Raw genomic sequence first — 16,261 nt, 5'->3', positions numbered from 1 at the left:
ACACGGTCCTTCAAACAACCAAAACAAACAAACAGACTGACAAACACAAGCTCAGCACACAGCAAGTAACCCTCAAACACAAACAAACACACACTACAGACAGTCACTTACCCCAAAAGGTTGCTGTATTGCTCCTCCTTCACCTGGAGAACTCCCTTGCGAAACTCCCTGTTAGCAGCCCCTGTTCGCAAAGCTCCCTGGTCGCTTGTGCGCTGCTTTATAAAGCCCTGGCCTGTATGAATGCCCCGCCCACTGATTAAGGCTCAGCCACTTACCAGAGGCTTCTAGCTTTCAAACCTTCCTTTGAAGCTCACAGCTTCCAACTGCCAGCCACAGCACACGGTCCTTCAAACAACCAAAACAAACAAACAGACTGACAAACACAAGCTCAGCACACAGCAAGTAACCCTCAAACACAAACAAACACACACTACAGACAGTCACTTACCCCAAAAGGTTGCTGTATTGCTCCTCCTTCACCTGGAGAACTCCCTTGCGAAACTCCCTGTTAGCAGCCCCTGTTCGCAAAGCTCCCTGGTCGCTTGTGCGCTGCTTTATAAAGCCCTGGCCTGTATGAATGCCCCGCCCACTGATTAAGGCTCAGCCACTTACCAGAGGCTTCTAGCTTTCAAACCTTCCTTTGAAGCTCACAGCTTCCAACTGCCAGCCACAGCACACGGTCCTTCAAACAACCAAAACAAACAAACAGACTGACAAACACAAGCTCAGCACACAGCAAGTAACCCTCAAACACAAACAAACACACACTACAGACAGTCACTTACCCCAAAAGGTTGCTGTATTGCTCCTCCTTCACCTGGAGAACTCCCTTGCGAAACTCCCTGTTAGCAGCCCCTGTTCGCAAAGCTCCCTGGTCGCTTGTGCGCTGCTTTATAAAGCCCTGGCCTGTATGAATGCCCCGCCCACTGATTAAGGCTCAGCCACTTACCAGAGGCTTCTAGCTTTCAAACCTTCCTTTGAAGCTCACAGCTTCCAACTGCCAGCCACAGCACACGGTCCTTCAAACAACCAAAACAAACAAACAGACTGACAAACACAAGCTCAGCACACAGCAAGTAACCCTCAAACACAAACAAACACACACTACAGACAGTCACTTACCCCAAAAGGTTGCTGTATTGCTCCTCCTTCACCTGGAGAACTCCCTTGCGAAACTCCCTGTTAGCAGCCCCTGGTCGCTTGTGCGCTGCTTTATAAAGCCCTGGCCTGTATGAATGCCCCGCCCACTGATTAAGGCTCAGCCACTTACCAGAGGCTTCTAGCTTTCAAACCTTCCTTTGAAGCTCACAGCTTCCAACTGCCAGCCACAGCACACGGTCCTTCAAACAACCAAAACAAACAAACAGACTGACAAACACAAGCTCAGCACACAGCAAGTAACCCTCAAACACAAACAAACACACACTACAGACAGTCACTTACCCCAAAAGGTTGCTGTATTGCTCCTCCTTCACCTGGAGAACTCCCTTGCGAAACTCCCTGTTAGCAGCCCCTGTTCGCAAAGCCTAAGCTGCCTGACTCCGGAGGATAGGTCCTAACTGTGGATCACAAGCAGAGATAGATCTCTATCTCTGTGAGCAGGGAGGGACTTAGGACACTCCCCTGTCATTGCCATCACCAACCCCCTGCCTAGTATGACGGCTTTTGTGGAACCTATTCATTTTATAAGGAGCCTACATACCTAACTTAGTCTTTGTGGATCTTATTGTTGTTCCTATGATTTTCTAGGTGCCTAAAAGTTAGGCATTATGATGCTCAGCATTGTAAGGCCTAAGTCCCTTTGTGTATCGGGGCCTAAGTCAGTGGCCTCCAAACTTTTTTGATCGCGCACCCTTATCAGTAAAAATTTTTTGAGCACACACCCGCAATATATGTATATTTATTTATGTATACATTATATACATATACTACTGTACTAATATGTACATTATAAAAGATACACAAAAATAGAAATTAAAAAAGGATGAGATAAAGATGAAATAATATTTTTAAAATATTTATTTTATTTTATTTTATTTTATTTTATTTTATTTATTAACAGTACAAAAATCTTTTTGCTCTCACTTTCTAGTGAGAGCAATGTGATTGAATATGCTTCATTATTTTTGAAAATCTTGGTTTAACACTTTGTGATACAGCGATTTGAAGGTCTGGTTCTAAGTTCAGTTTATTTTGCACCTTGGTTTTAATGGCTGTCACAGCTGAAAAAGATGCCTCACAAAGATACGTAGATCCAAATGGAAGAAGTGCATCATTGGCTGGGCTTACTAAATCATGATACTCGTTTTTCAATCCCATCCACCAATTATGCAAAGGTTTTTGTTGAAATTCGGCTAGTAAATTTCCATCTTCCCTGATGTCAATCAGTTGTTCTTGCAAACTAATCGGAAGGTGTTGCATTTTTATATTTTTAACAAATGGGTTCAAAACCCACTGAAACTCTTCATTTGGAAGATTTTTAACAGGTTAGAAAGTTCTGTTTCCAAGTTTTTTAAGTGTGCAGATATGAGAGTTTTTATAGGTGACTTACATAGTTTTTGGCAACAAAATCACATAATGATAGAAACATTTCTAAACATCCGTTTTCAAAATGCTCTCTCCATAGCATGAGTTTATTTCGAAAAGCAGTTACTTTCTCACTCATTGTTAAAACGTTACCTTTACCTTGAAGGGACAGATTAAGTGTGTTTAATTTTTCAAAAATATCTGCTAGGTAACATATTACTGACAGCCACTTGTCATCACAGAAAAGGTCAGCAAATTTGGAACACCTGTCTTTTTGTAAAAGAAAAATGCGCAACATCTTTAAGTTTGACAACTCTTTTAAGCACTTTGCCACGATAAAACCAGCGAACCTCTGTGTGGTACAAAAGATTTTCATGGTCACTCCCCATCTCATTACAAAGTATTGTAAAGATTCTACTATTTAAAGTCTTGTTTTTATAAAATTAACCACATTGATGACATCCTGTAGCACTTTGTGCACATCTGGCTCCAACTTCTTTGCTGCAATAGCTTGCCTATGAATGATGTAGTGAATGAATTTCATGTGTGGTGCTATCTCTGTAACCTTACCCCGGAATCCTTTCTTTATTCCAGTCAAAGCAGCCGTTCCATCAGTGGTTACACTTACACAGTTTTTCCATAAAATATTGTTTTTATTAAAGAAGTCATTTACTGTTGAGAATATATCTTTTCCGGTACATCTTTCCTTTAGTGGCTCACAAAAAAGTAGTTCTTCGTGTATTTCATTATTGAAACAGAATCTAGCAAATACCATAAGCAGAGACATGTTAGAAACATCTGTACTTTCATCCAACTGTATAGCAAACCTCCCACACTGCATAATTTGTTCTAATACTTGTTTCTTCAAATCTTCAGCAATGTTTTCTATACATCTTCCAACGGTATTTGCTGACAAAGGAATGCATTTTAGTTTGTCTCCATATTGTTTTCCGTGTATTATTTCATCCATTTTTATTGTGGCAGGAAGAACAAGTGTTTCCCCAATGGTATGTGGCTTTTTGTCTTTTGCTATTAAGTAAGAAACCTCAAGAGAGGCTTCTAAACATTTGTCATTGTTTACTGAAATTTTGTAAAGTACTGGATTGAGTATCACATGACTTTAAACATCGCTGAAAAAATTGTAGAGGTTTGTATTCATGTTCTGGATGCTTAGTTTTTTAAATGTCTTGCTAATCATGATGGCTTCATACTATCATTAGCTAATATCTCAAGGCACTATATACACTTAGGGCAAGGTTCATCGTTAACGATAGTGGATGTAAATCCATATTTCAAATAGTCTTCTTGATAATTTCAAATCTTTTTGGCCAACTTCTTGTCAGATCTGGTTAGATCATCATTGTTTTTACCTCTTAATGTACTAGAAGTAGGAGAACTCTCAGCTCTGCCATTTTCTTGTTGTTCGCTTGTGCTTGCATTATTATTATTATCTTCAATCCGCGGTTTCTTTGCAGGAATCTTTTTAAGCCACTTGTCCATTTTGTGAGGGCTAGTTTAGTTAAAACTAGATAATATAATCCGTAAATCCACTTAACCGGGCATACGTAAACTGCAGTACGTCACAATATGCTGAAAGTGAATGAACGAGTGAGGGAGCCACTGTCAACCCCTCCACATTGTGGAACTCCCACTCTTCCCTCAGGATACCTCGCAGGGCCAGCTCCAGGCACCAGCGTAGGAAGCACATGCCTGGGGCGGCATACTATAAGCGGCAGCATTCCGGCCATTCTTAGGGCAGTGCTCCTCCGGCCGCCTCTTCCTCCCCCACCCCCTCTTCCGGCGGTGTTCCTCCTGCCACTCCACTCTTTTGCTCCAGTGGTGCTCCTCCTGCCACGCCCCCCAATGGATCGCCTTGCGCACCCCACTTTGGAGACCGCTGACCTAAGTGACATGCCCTGGAACCTGTAGCAGGGACAAGACTAGAACTAAGCTCTTCTAACCATTGTGTTTTTAACTATAAAATCATCATTCCTGCCTCCCCTGACCAAGAAGTCAAGAAGTCCCTTCTTCCTTTCTGGGATGTCTGTCTGCTAGGCCATCTGAATTGTTCTCAGCTCTGGCTGCATCACTAGACCCATGGATCTTCCATAACTGAGACAAAAGAATAAGTGAGGATTACAAAATTGAATTTACATTTTAAAGCACCTGATGTACTCTGAATCAGTTCAGAATGTGTCTGGCATATGCAGGACTTTGAGAAGGGTGTAGCAGCTTATAGAAATGGTGTTTACAACATCTAGTTTATGTTTCTGATTAGGTAAGTCCAACTCCAATTACTAGAAAAAATAGGGCAAATATACAGCTCATATTCTATCATTTATAGAAGGAGAAGAAGTGAAATTCCAGTGGCCAGATGTAATTGTTTCCCTGGCTCTTGAAAAAAAACAACACCTCTTTCGAATATGCCTTGTCAGTATTATTTCTCTAATAGTTTTACATAAAGGGGTAGATTTACAAGGGAAACCTAGGCATGGCAATGCTGAGCATAGCAACACCTAACTTTTAGGCGCGCTGCTGCCTAGTGGAAATCACAAGTCCAAGTTAGGTACCCAGACTATCTATAGAATACCCAGGGAAGAGTTATGGCACCTAAGACTGGGATTCAGAGAAACCAGCAAGCTAAGTGTGGCGCCACCTAATCTACCCAGTAGGATATCCCATGTTAGGTGCCTACATCTGGTCAAGCCTTTTTCATGAAAAACCAGAGTAGTGTCCTTGTATCCAATACCCCTGTGGGTAGAGTACTCTCATGACATCCTTAATTACCAATCGGTACTCTCAAGCTTAATTCCATTTTTATCTGGGCTATACACAGTATGTACTTGTTATGTAAAATCTACCACAGAGTAAAATCATAGGTTCTAGATTTAAAACAGAACTGGAAACATTTTAAGTTTAATATCTGTTTGGTTTTGGCAAAAAAAAAAAATACTAGTTCTGAGAATGGCATAGGGTTCCTCCTCGTTTATTTCCCTCCTTGTCCTAGAAGCAGCGTAAGAACGACTTTAAGCATGAATATTTGTTTGTAGAGCTGATAGTTCCGGATTTTCAGACCTGATGAGCACCCACAGCTCCCATCATCTTCTGTTGGAACTGTGGGCTCTCAGAACCTCTAAATCTCAGGATCACATTGGCCTTGGGTAACTTTCTTTCTGGTCACCAGACATTTATTTATTTCTCATCTGTCCTCTGACACCTTGTTATTTCTTCCTATGGTCACTAACACAGCAGAGTGGGGGGGACAGTTAGTTGTTGGGTGGAACAGCATGGCTGGGGGCAGAGGGGGGAAGATTATGAGCTTTCTGTGGGTAAGACCAGGCAGCTGTCTTGCAAGCATTTCAGATATTCTTCTGGGTGTTGTATTCAAATAGTCCACATTTATCCTTCATACATATCCACTAGCCATGTATCCCTTTGCACACTGGGGAAGGGCAAGCCTGACCGGAAGTCATTGCAGTCCTGAGAACTAAAGGGAGGATTCCTTCCCCTAAAACCCTGCACAATCTCCCCATTTCAAATTAAGCTACTCAGCGCTGGGGTAGGGGCAAGGAAGTGCTCATAAATGAATGAAAGGACACCAGATTAATATGCAAGACTGAACCACATGCCAGATGGAAGCTTTGGAAGTTAATTTAAGGTTTAGAACAACAAGAAAACAGAAGGAATTTTCACATAGTCCAAATCTTTATTGCTATTTTCTTCTCTTTAGCTCCAGGCTCTTCATCGCTCCTTGGTTGCTAAGTACCCTGCTAACCCCTAATCTTGGCCCTTCTCTAAGCTCCATGCTCCTAATACCACGCTACAATACCTGGATGATTAATTGGCTTGTCGAATCAATCACTGTCACACTATGCAAACTCAGTTACCATCATTAATCAATTAATCACTTCAGCAAAAAGATGTTAAAATGCTGCTGCTTCTCCTGGCAATTCCATGTCTCAAACAACATGTTGAACCCTTGACAGTATAACCTAATACAGCATGTCAGGGAGTCTGACAGGAAATGTGTCACCTCTTTTGAGCAACACTGAATCCTCTTAGAGAAAAGATTTCTGTTCAGAAACAAACCTCTCCAAAAATTATTAAGCAGTTAATTTTTTTGTGTTCATTTTTTTTTGAAAGGGGGAGGGAAAGTACTTTTGAGAATTTTAGAAGTAAATTCTCCTATCAGTTACCTTGGTTTAAATCCAGGCTAACTCCCTCAACTTCAATAGCACTATTCCATATTTACATCAGTGAAACTGAGAGCAGAATTTTGCATCACAGACTTCTGTTTTCATTTAGCTTGTGAAAGTAAACACAGGAATTGATGCATTTATCTTTTGTGTCAAATTCCTGCTATCCATTACACTGGTGTAAATCTGGCATAATGTGATCGAAGGTATTGCAAGGGTCATTCCAGATTTATGGACATTTTAGATAGAATTTAACTCCTTAAATGTGGTGTGTGTGTGTGTGTGTGTGTGTGTGTGTGTGTGTGTGTGTGTGTGCATGCATCTGTGCATATCTAAATTACTGTTTCCCAGAAAAACGCCTGCTGCATATTTGGTTTATTTGCCAGAATAGCAAGAGGCATATTGCTTTTGATTCATTTTTATCTCAGTGCTTAAAGTTACACTTTTTTATGTTTATATTTAGGCTGACTTTTTACAAGTCTCAAGAGGCAGTATATGAGGTATCAACACAGAACAGTTGAGAGAGACATTTCTGAAAACTGTCTTTTCCATAGAATGGCTTGAATATTGCAAACAAAAAAACTAGTTCTATTGATTTTAAATAACTTTTTTACCTTCTAGGGATAAAAATCCTACAAAAGAAATGGAGCTAGCCAGATTCCTTTAGTAATAGCAAACACTAAACTACAGGGATAGTGCAAGAATATGTACTACTTTACTTCTATAAAGCAGAACTAGATGGGTGGACACACACACACACACACACACACACACACACACACACACACACACACACACACCAACTCAGTGGTTGGCTGGTGGGCAGGGATTAAGAAGGCTAGGACCACAGCTACCTATGCTGAGTGTATGGATTTGCAGGGTACTAGGGCTGGACTAGCTCTGGAGAATTAATGATAGGATTAATACTGTAATAATAACAATAGTATAAGAAGGACATGCTGTGGCTTCTGGGAACTGAGTTGTAAGAGTCAAGGCGGGTCTGGGACAAGAGAAAGAGGCATCTTAGTGCTTTACTTCCATTTTTGAAGAGGCAAGCCCTGTTGTGTTTGGGCTTTAAAGGAATAGGATATTCTTCACATTTGATTTTTAGTTTTATCATGAAACCCTCTTCCCCACCCAAAACAGCAGCAAGATGCTTTCTTGGGAATGCATGAGATATTCCAGTGCAGCTGTATCAGCAGGTGTAGAGGGAACAGAACTGAGCTGGACTCTCCACTGCCATGCTCCAGCACCTGGATACAAGGCCCATTCACCTGCCTCTGGGCACCACATAAGGCAGGAACTCCCCCCAAACACCAGGCAGGGGAGAGGGAGCTGTGCTGAACTTCTCCTGCCCATCCCTCTGGACCCTGATGTGGCCCCATAGTCCCTTTCCCCCCTCAGGAAGCACCACATGGAGGAGGAGCCACCCCATCTCCCAAAGTGAGGAGAAAAGAGAGCTGGGCCGGACACCTCTTAATCACAACTGGACTCATTACAAACTGCCTTCTCCTGGGGGCACTAAAGTTGTTAGCCCTGTAGCTCAAGCAGTAGTAGCTTCTACTGCAGGATTGAAAGCTCAGGGTTCAAACTGTGACAGGAGATGGAGGATGTTACAGTTGTACATAATAAAATTTGCTTTTATCTTTTTCTTTAAAAAAACCTCAGAAATCAAATACAATAAGCTTGATTAACATTTTTTATTTAGGATGTGAAATCAAACACTCAAAAGTTAGGAAATACCAGCATTACAGTAGCCTTTCCAACATTAATTCAGCCCTCTTGGGTTTATGTTTTATGATTCATGTACACACATGTATATTTACATCTACACATTCTGTCCAACAAGAATTATAACACTGTGATAGATTGGACATCATATAAAAATACAATAGAACTGGAATAAAATCACCCTAGGATGATAACAAACCAAGGAATTTATCAGGAAATGAACACAAAAAAGATTAAAGGAAAAATATTAATTGGGACTGATAGATAATTTTAAAAAGTCCTTTTGGACAAGTTCTAAACAGAGGTAGCTTAAAAATCAGGGAAGTTATTTCACTAAGGATTTTCAAAGTTGTTTCATTTTCACAGAATTCAGAATGGACCCATTTTGTGTTTTGATAAATATTTTGCCTCAATTTTATTGATTTTTTTTTTTCAAAATTTCCAGTTGGATTAGAACTGTGTGGAACAAGGCTAATCACAGTGTGGTGCTGCAGTGCTAGTGTGGGCAAAATTTTTTAGCTTAATAGCACCAAAATGTGGAAACAGTGTTCCCAGTAATATCCCAAGAGTGGACCAGTCACTTTTGGGGACTAGAAGGAGTCTCATTAAATAATATAAGCAGTGTGATTAGCTTTGTTCCAAGCAGTTCTAATCCAAATGGTGATGTAATTGCCCATGGACTGTAGGGAGCAAGTTTGAGTGCTACAGGTGTATTATGGTATTGCCAAGCCCAAGCACTGAAAGTCATGACTCAGGCCCCAAAATCATGAGACTGGCTTAAAAATCACAGAGATTTAAAAAAAACAATTTACTCTGGATTCCTTTTTCTTTGCCTTGTAGTGTTTGTAGTCTTTAAGGCTAACTTTTTCAAACTTTTCTCAGAGACTGCAAGGCTAGAAACTGACTTTTAAAAAATGAAAGCTGGTATTCTCATTAGATAATATGGCTTCAAGACTGGGGCACTGTTTGCTAAGAGTGATTGGTGGTTCGCATGCAAGATTTCTCCAGTATAGGTAGGACATAACTGGCTCTTTCCAGGGCTTATACCATTTCATTTGAATGAGTCCAAATTAAAGGCCTGCTTCTGCTTTCATTTCCACTGGTGTAAATCAGGAGTAGTTTAACTTAACTGAGGCATAAAACTGAAGCTTAACTGAAGTATAAAACTGGTGTAAAGTGAGATCAGAATCACGCCTTGAGAAAGCAAAATTACCTTCCTTGTAAAAAATCCTCATTTCTAAAGGGTATTTCTGTGAATATCTCCTTACACAATGCAAGGAAGAAGAAGGCATTGTGTGCATATGTGGCTTTTCTTAAAGAATTATTAAACCACATCAGCTGGAACAAGCAAATTTGGGGCTAGATTAATTTTTGAAAGTCGTTCTTAATGTTAACTAATGCATGTTCCTGAAACCTATTTATTAGGCTGCATTAGTGCAGAGAGCTAATCTAACTCTGCTACAGTATCTCCGGGAAATAATACATCTCTTAGTTTACAGTCTATACAATTAATTGCAACCTTAATTGTGTTAGGTAACAAGAAAGAATCCAAAATAGGTTTCAATGGCTCCCAGAACATTTATTTATTATTCTGATTAAAGGGCAGCCTCTCCCAGTCACCCATTTACTGTATTATGCTCATGATTTAGATTAATAATGTGGTGCTTGTCTTTTATTTTAGTAATCCATCAGCTCCTCACTGTTCTGTGCAATATTTTCTTTATCTGACTGACCTAGGGCTGCAATCTTGAGGTGCTATTGGATCCCCATTTGCTGGGATATGATCCTGTAACAGTAGTGCCCAGGTTGGCTTTTTTCCATCTGTGCCTGGTTAATAGGTTGTAAGCATTTATTTTGGATGCAAGGACCTTGTTACTATGATCTATGATTTAGTTATTTGGGAACTGGGTAACTGCAATGCAGTGTACATGGATCTACAGCATAAATCAGACCAGAGAGAGAAGCTCATGCAGAATGTGGTGGCCTGATCCTTAAGCAGAATTGCTCATTGTGAGCATATGAAATTGTCTCTGTTGTTTCCATGTGCAATATAAGCTTCTGGTTTTGATTTCTGAAGGCTCATGTGGCTTGGGACCTCTGTCCCCTTACAATAATGTCACAGTTGTGGTCAGTGGAGGTGCTGAAGCTGGAGTCTCCTCATTTTAAGAGAGAAGGAGCTCATAGCAGGGCCTACTCTGTGAGGGGTTCTGAACTTCCGAATTCATGCACCACTCCCCATACCCTATCTGCTGACCTTCAGGGCATGCTGCAAAGACTATCTTTCTTACCAGACTTTTTTGGGGAAGACGGGGTCCATTGAGAACTAGAGAGATTATGGTGCTAGAGGATACAGGGGTGCAAAGATGTAGAATGTGTCCTTATGTTCCTGTGTCAGCTACCACATCACAGGAATCTGGTGTGGGAAGGTGTGATGCTGGGAGACCAAATGCCAGCTCATGCCAAGGCTCGTAGGCCTTACAGAACACTGACAAATGCATAGCTGGAAACCAGTCCCGTTCATCAGTGTGTTAGCATTGTTAAAATAGATATTAAGTTGATTAGAATGTTTTTAGTGTTTAGACTTGATGAAATGTTTGTAGGATGTTGCATGAATTGATTTCACTTATAACATCTGTAGCCCATGGTATAAAGTTATATTGAGTGTTGGCATTGTAAACCTCTGTAACTGTAATTCACCAAACAGAAAATAAGCATTAATTAGTGTAAAGTGCTGGTCTTGAAGGCCCATTGAAACCAAAATGAGCCACTGTGAAACATCAAAGGACAAAGACTTTGTGGATTGCTCCCTCCAACACCCATGAAGAGGAGACAGGAGCCACACTTGTTCTGTCAGTTTGAACTCTGGGGGAAGAGAATAAAAATGCTTGATGAGAAGGAACTGTATCAATATGCTACTTGGAATTCAGAGAGGGCAACATTTCTAAGCATAAGTAAGGGATCACCAAACTGCTTGGCTTGGGTTAGCCATAAGCGACATTTAGGGTATCTCTACACTACAAACAAAAACCTGCAGCTGTTCCATGCCAGTTGATTCGGGCTCCTAGGGCTCGGGCTGTGGGGCTGTTTAATTGCAGTGTAGACTTCCAGACTGAGGGTGCAAGGTGAGCTCTGGAACCCTCTCACCTCTCAGGGTGAGATTTCTTTCCCAGTTTTTGGGAAGTTGTTGTGTGGGTTTTTTTTTGCATTAATGTATCTATTTTTATTATTTATGTGGGAAAATTGTCTAGATCGCTGAATATACACTTAAAATGTGTTCATATAAACCCCAAGAACTAAATGAAATAAGGGATACTTTTTGTTACTTTGTTTTAAATTTATGTATTCAGCTCCATTGCTTTCCCAGACCCTGTTAAGATGCTACGAATGCGAAGCAAACTATTAAAATGTGGTAATGGCTGGGAGTGTGTGTGTGCTCCACTGCTCTCTACTCTATGGAATCAGGACTGCTCACATGTGTGTCATGGGACTTATACTGCTAACAGCTCAAGGAGATTCTAAAAAAAACAGAGAGTGATGGGTTGAAGCTCAGAGGCAAGTGTGAGAAAACTATATTTGTTCAGATGAAATATGAATGGATATATGTTTCTGCCCACTTTTGAGCCTTTTGAAGTTGCCCAACATCAGCTTCTATGCTGAATACTAACCTGAAATCCTCCCTAGCAGCACAGACTCCACAAAATACAGGACATGTGGGGAAGGCAAAACTTATATTTGTGTCCCATACTTACCCCAATTAAGGGTAGACAAACAAAGCTAAAAGGCATAATTTGGCCAAAATAAAAAATACGTGATATCCGCACCACGCAAAACTTCCAAACCTCTTTTTGTACTGTATGGAGAATGAGCTTTTTAAATAAATGTATACATAGAACAGGAGTCTAACAAAACTTGGATAAGGAAATGGGAACCTCTGCCCCTCCACTACTTGTCTTTCCTTGGCAAGAACTCCAGACACAGCTGAAAAGAACTTTCATCTCAAGAGAAAGGCCTGCTCAGACTGCATATAAAAATGAAGGTCTGCTTTCCTTAGCAGATGCCTGGTAGAGGAGCATGCTGGAAAGCAAACTTGATTGTCACTACTCTGCTGTCATTCTCTTCTCTATACAGTAGACCATTTGAGAATAAAGGCAACCGATAAAGGAATAATGTCAGAGCTTGATGGTCTCCCTATAAGCCTGACTTTGCCTTAGCCGTGATTGAGATGTTTTATCTTTCTTCTGGGAAGGAGCCACTTACACAACAAAATGCAGACAAAGGGAGAAACTCAAAGCTGAAGATTATGATTGATTTTAAAGGGATATTTTAAATGCTTCTTTTCTCCTAAAGTACGTTTCTGCCCCATACCATGTTACAAGCACAGGAAAAATCCTGGCACTGAGAGACAGCCTATAGGGTTGTTGATAACTACCAAAGCAATAGTCTCACTGAGCCCATCTCATCCAAAGTCATGGAGAATTAACTGACTTCTCATTGTCAGATATGGTCCACTCTAGCTGAGTCTTTAGGCAAGTTTTCAGGGTAGTAGTACTGGGGAAACTTGGATTGCAGTAACCTGTACTGTACCTCCTCTGTGGATAATAGACTTCAGCATTTAGGACTATCAATCCAGCACCTTTCACAAGCATTAAATTCCTTCTGGGCTTTAAAGTAAACCAAAGCTAGCGATTTTGGATGCACACGTTCCCTGTTTGGGGCCATCAGAATCTCTGCTTCTATAGATAATTCAATCCCAGCTCTGCTTTCTGGACACAGTTCATGCAATTTGATTTCAACAAAAGCAATGTGAAAATCTCCAGGAATAACACTTTATCTCTCATAATGATATAAAGGAAAACAACTTCTGTGGAGTTAAACAAGTAGAGGAACAATCGACTGGAAAGACCCCAACAGAGAAATGAAGCCCCTTCTTGGCTGAAGCTATTAAAAACAGGTGAGGAGAAACTGGTGTAGGCCAACATCTCTCCATATAGGCACACTCCATTTGCTTTGAAAAATAGCCCAATTATACTCCATTTCAGCATGAAGACAAATGATCCAGCCATGTAACCACAAATAATAAATCCATCATGTATAAATGCTCCTAATGCAATTAGTTGCTAGATTGAAACAATTTAATCCAAAAGAAAACTAACAATTCTGTCACTCACTGAGGAGAGTGAGGAAAAGTTGGTGTTGCTCGGCAATTCCCCACTTTATACCCCACTGCCAAAAGTAAAGAGGAAAGTTGGCCTTCCTGCTAAGTGTGTGACCCAACTACTGAAGTTCCTATCAGGCACTAGCACACAGACTTAATTCAAGACTTCCTGAACTGAGGAACAAAAGGAATGATGGATGCCAAAAATTTTCGTGAGATGAGAGAGAACTGGCTGCTAGTACATCATATAGAATCTGAGCGGTCCCATCACATCTCTTGTGGCGATTTATTGTGATCACAAAACATGTTGTCTTACCCCTTGGAAGATACTTCCTTGGATAATGAATCCCTGATTAAAAGTGAAACCAGTAGGATGCGGAAAAGTAAGATGGAGATTAATTATCATCATTTAAATTTAAAAAGTGCTCTATAGCTTTAAGATTTTTAAAGATCTTAAAGAATATAGGATGGTTTAAGATTATGATCTCTATTTTATAGACAGTTGTGTAATGTGTGGCAAGTTACATACCCTGCATACTTTTGTTTCCCTGAGTCAGGATAGAATCCAGTGTGGATTATCCAGATCACTTGATTCCTAGCTGTGTTTCCAACCCACTAGTCTCTGAGGAGTTAGTAGGATTCACTGAAGACTCTGGCACTGTAGATATTTACAGTGGCATATCAAAAGAGGTGGAGCACCAATGTAGGTGGGTCTTTTCAAACTCCTTCTGGTACTGGTGCATGTGAGTTATGAATCATAATGGATATCTGACAATGAACCTAATGAAGTGACTCTGAATAGCACAGTTGCAGAGAAGGAATTCTGGAGGTTTTATTTTCTTCAGTCTGATGTTGGTGTTTGCTGAAGGATAGTGGCAGACGATCCAGTGTTTGAATGGCCATGGACCTTTTACTCTGTGTAAAAGTGCCAGAAAGAGCACTGGCAGAGAAACGTTTGTTCTGAGAAAGTCAGCCTGATGAATTGGTTCAAGCATAGTGCTTCTGAAGGGATACATTTAATGGTTCAGATGTGATATGGGCCCCGGGAGTAGCACTGGCATATCCAGGAAAGAGATCATACCCAGGTTTCTTATGTTCTGCTCTGATGTAGTAGTCTCAGCAACATACTACATAAGGTGATGTAAAACTTGGATTATGAGAGTGTACTGAAAATATATACACTTTGCTTTCTGTGCTGCTAACTGGAGTGGTGTGTGTGTGTAAGTGTGGGTGGGTGGGGGGATTGGGACACTATGGAACAAGATGTTCCTGGGTCACCAAATCAGCAATAATTCTGTCCCTGAATATTTTATAAGACTTTCTAATTCCCCTTTGCTGTAACATATAATAGGCTACAACCCAGCCTATTACATGCAGCGTTGGAATGTACATTACAAAGTACATCAGTTGCATTACTCCTGACCTCTCTTTGTAATATATCCATCAAAGAGATCTTTATTTAAAACCAACATTAAGATGATTATTTGCCTTCTGCATTGAAAATGCCATTTGCTTGCTCCATCCTGATTTTGATCTCCATACACGCAGTGCTCTCGAAGACATTTTTAAAGATTAGTCAGTGTCATAGATGGACTTGGTTGGTAAAATTGCATTGTAAACTTTCTGAATCCTCTGATTTTCTGCTTGGCTCTTCAGTGTTGGTAGTCTAGGACAGTATGCTTTAGAACTAATTTGATAAAAAATATATGCATTGTAACAAATCTATGGATACCTAGGAACTCCTGGTGGTCCCTACTGTTACAATGCAGGGCAACTGCACCTATAATTCCCTCTTGGGGCCAGCAAGGGCACCCACTCCCAGGCTTCCAGCTCCCCAGCCAACATCTCTCTTGGGCGGAGACCTGCGTGTGTCTCCTCCTGACTGGAGTTTTTCCAGGTGGCACAGTTCCCCGACTACACTGTGATTTCCCCAGCAAGACAGTGTTCCCAGGGAGGCATGTTTTGCCTCTTCCTCCAAGGCTATAAACAGCGTAATTGTTCACCCATAGAAGTTACCACACAGCTCTTTCTAAGAATGTATGTGCTTGCTTAAGGTAAAAGCATTACAGAGAGAAGATATTAAAAATAATAAAAGAACCTACATGCATGCTAATAAGCTCATCCCAACTCCAGCAGGGCTTTGGCTGATGACCAGCCCTTCAAACCCCACCAAGGGTTTTTTCCTGTGGTCATAAGTTTATAACAGTGATTAGCTCAGAACAAGCGCACCCACATATCTGAGAGTCACTGTTTTATCCCGTTTGGGCCTCTGACCTTGTCCTCACATAACAGATGATCAGCAGACAATGGATTTCTCCTTTGGGCACAGCTTTCAAAAGGATGAGTCCAGAGGTGAATAATTTGCATTCCCCTCCTCACAAGTATTTCCTAGGAAACCCACTCAACTAAACAGTCAGTCTTGTCTGGCCCATTGTTTTAGAAGAGTCCTTTGAAGCTCATAACATTTCCCAGGGTTTATGTTAGTCCTAAAAGAGGTTATCTACAATCCTGCAACAACACAGAAAACTTTTGCATTTTTAATACAACAAACTCCTAAGATACTAGGAAACTTATTTCAATAAAGTTGAACTTAATTCTGTAAGGTTTTTGCTGGACACTGCAGGAAATTGCTACATCTGTCACAACTACTTTG

This window comes from Malaclemys terrapin, chromosome 4 (genome assembly GCF_027887155.1).
Source record: "Malaclemys terrapin pileata isolate rMalTer1 chromosome 4, rMalTer1.hap1, whole genome shotgun sequence".
NCBI lineage: Eukaryota > Metazoa > Chordata > Testudines > Emydidae > Malaclemys > Malaclemys terrapin.
This window is presented reverse-complemented; position numbering follows the sequence as displayed.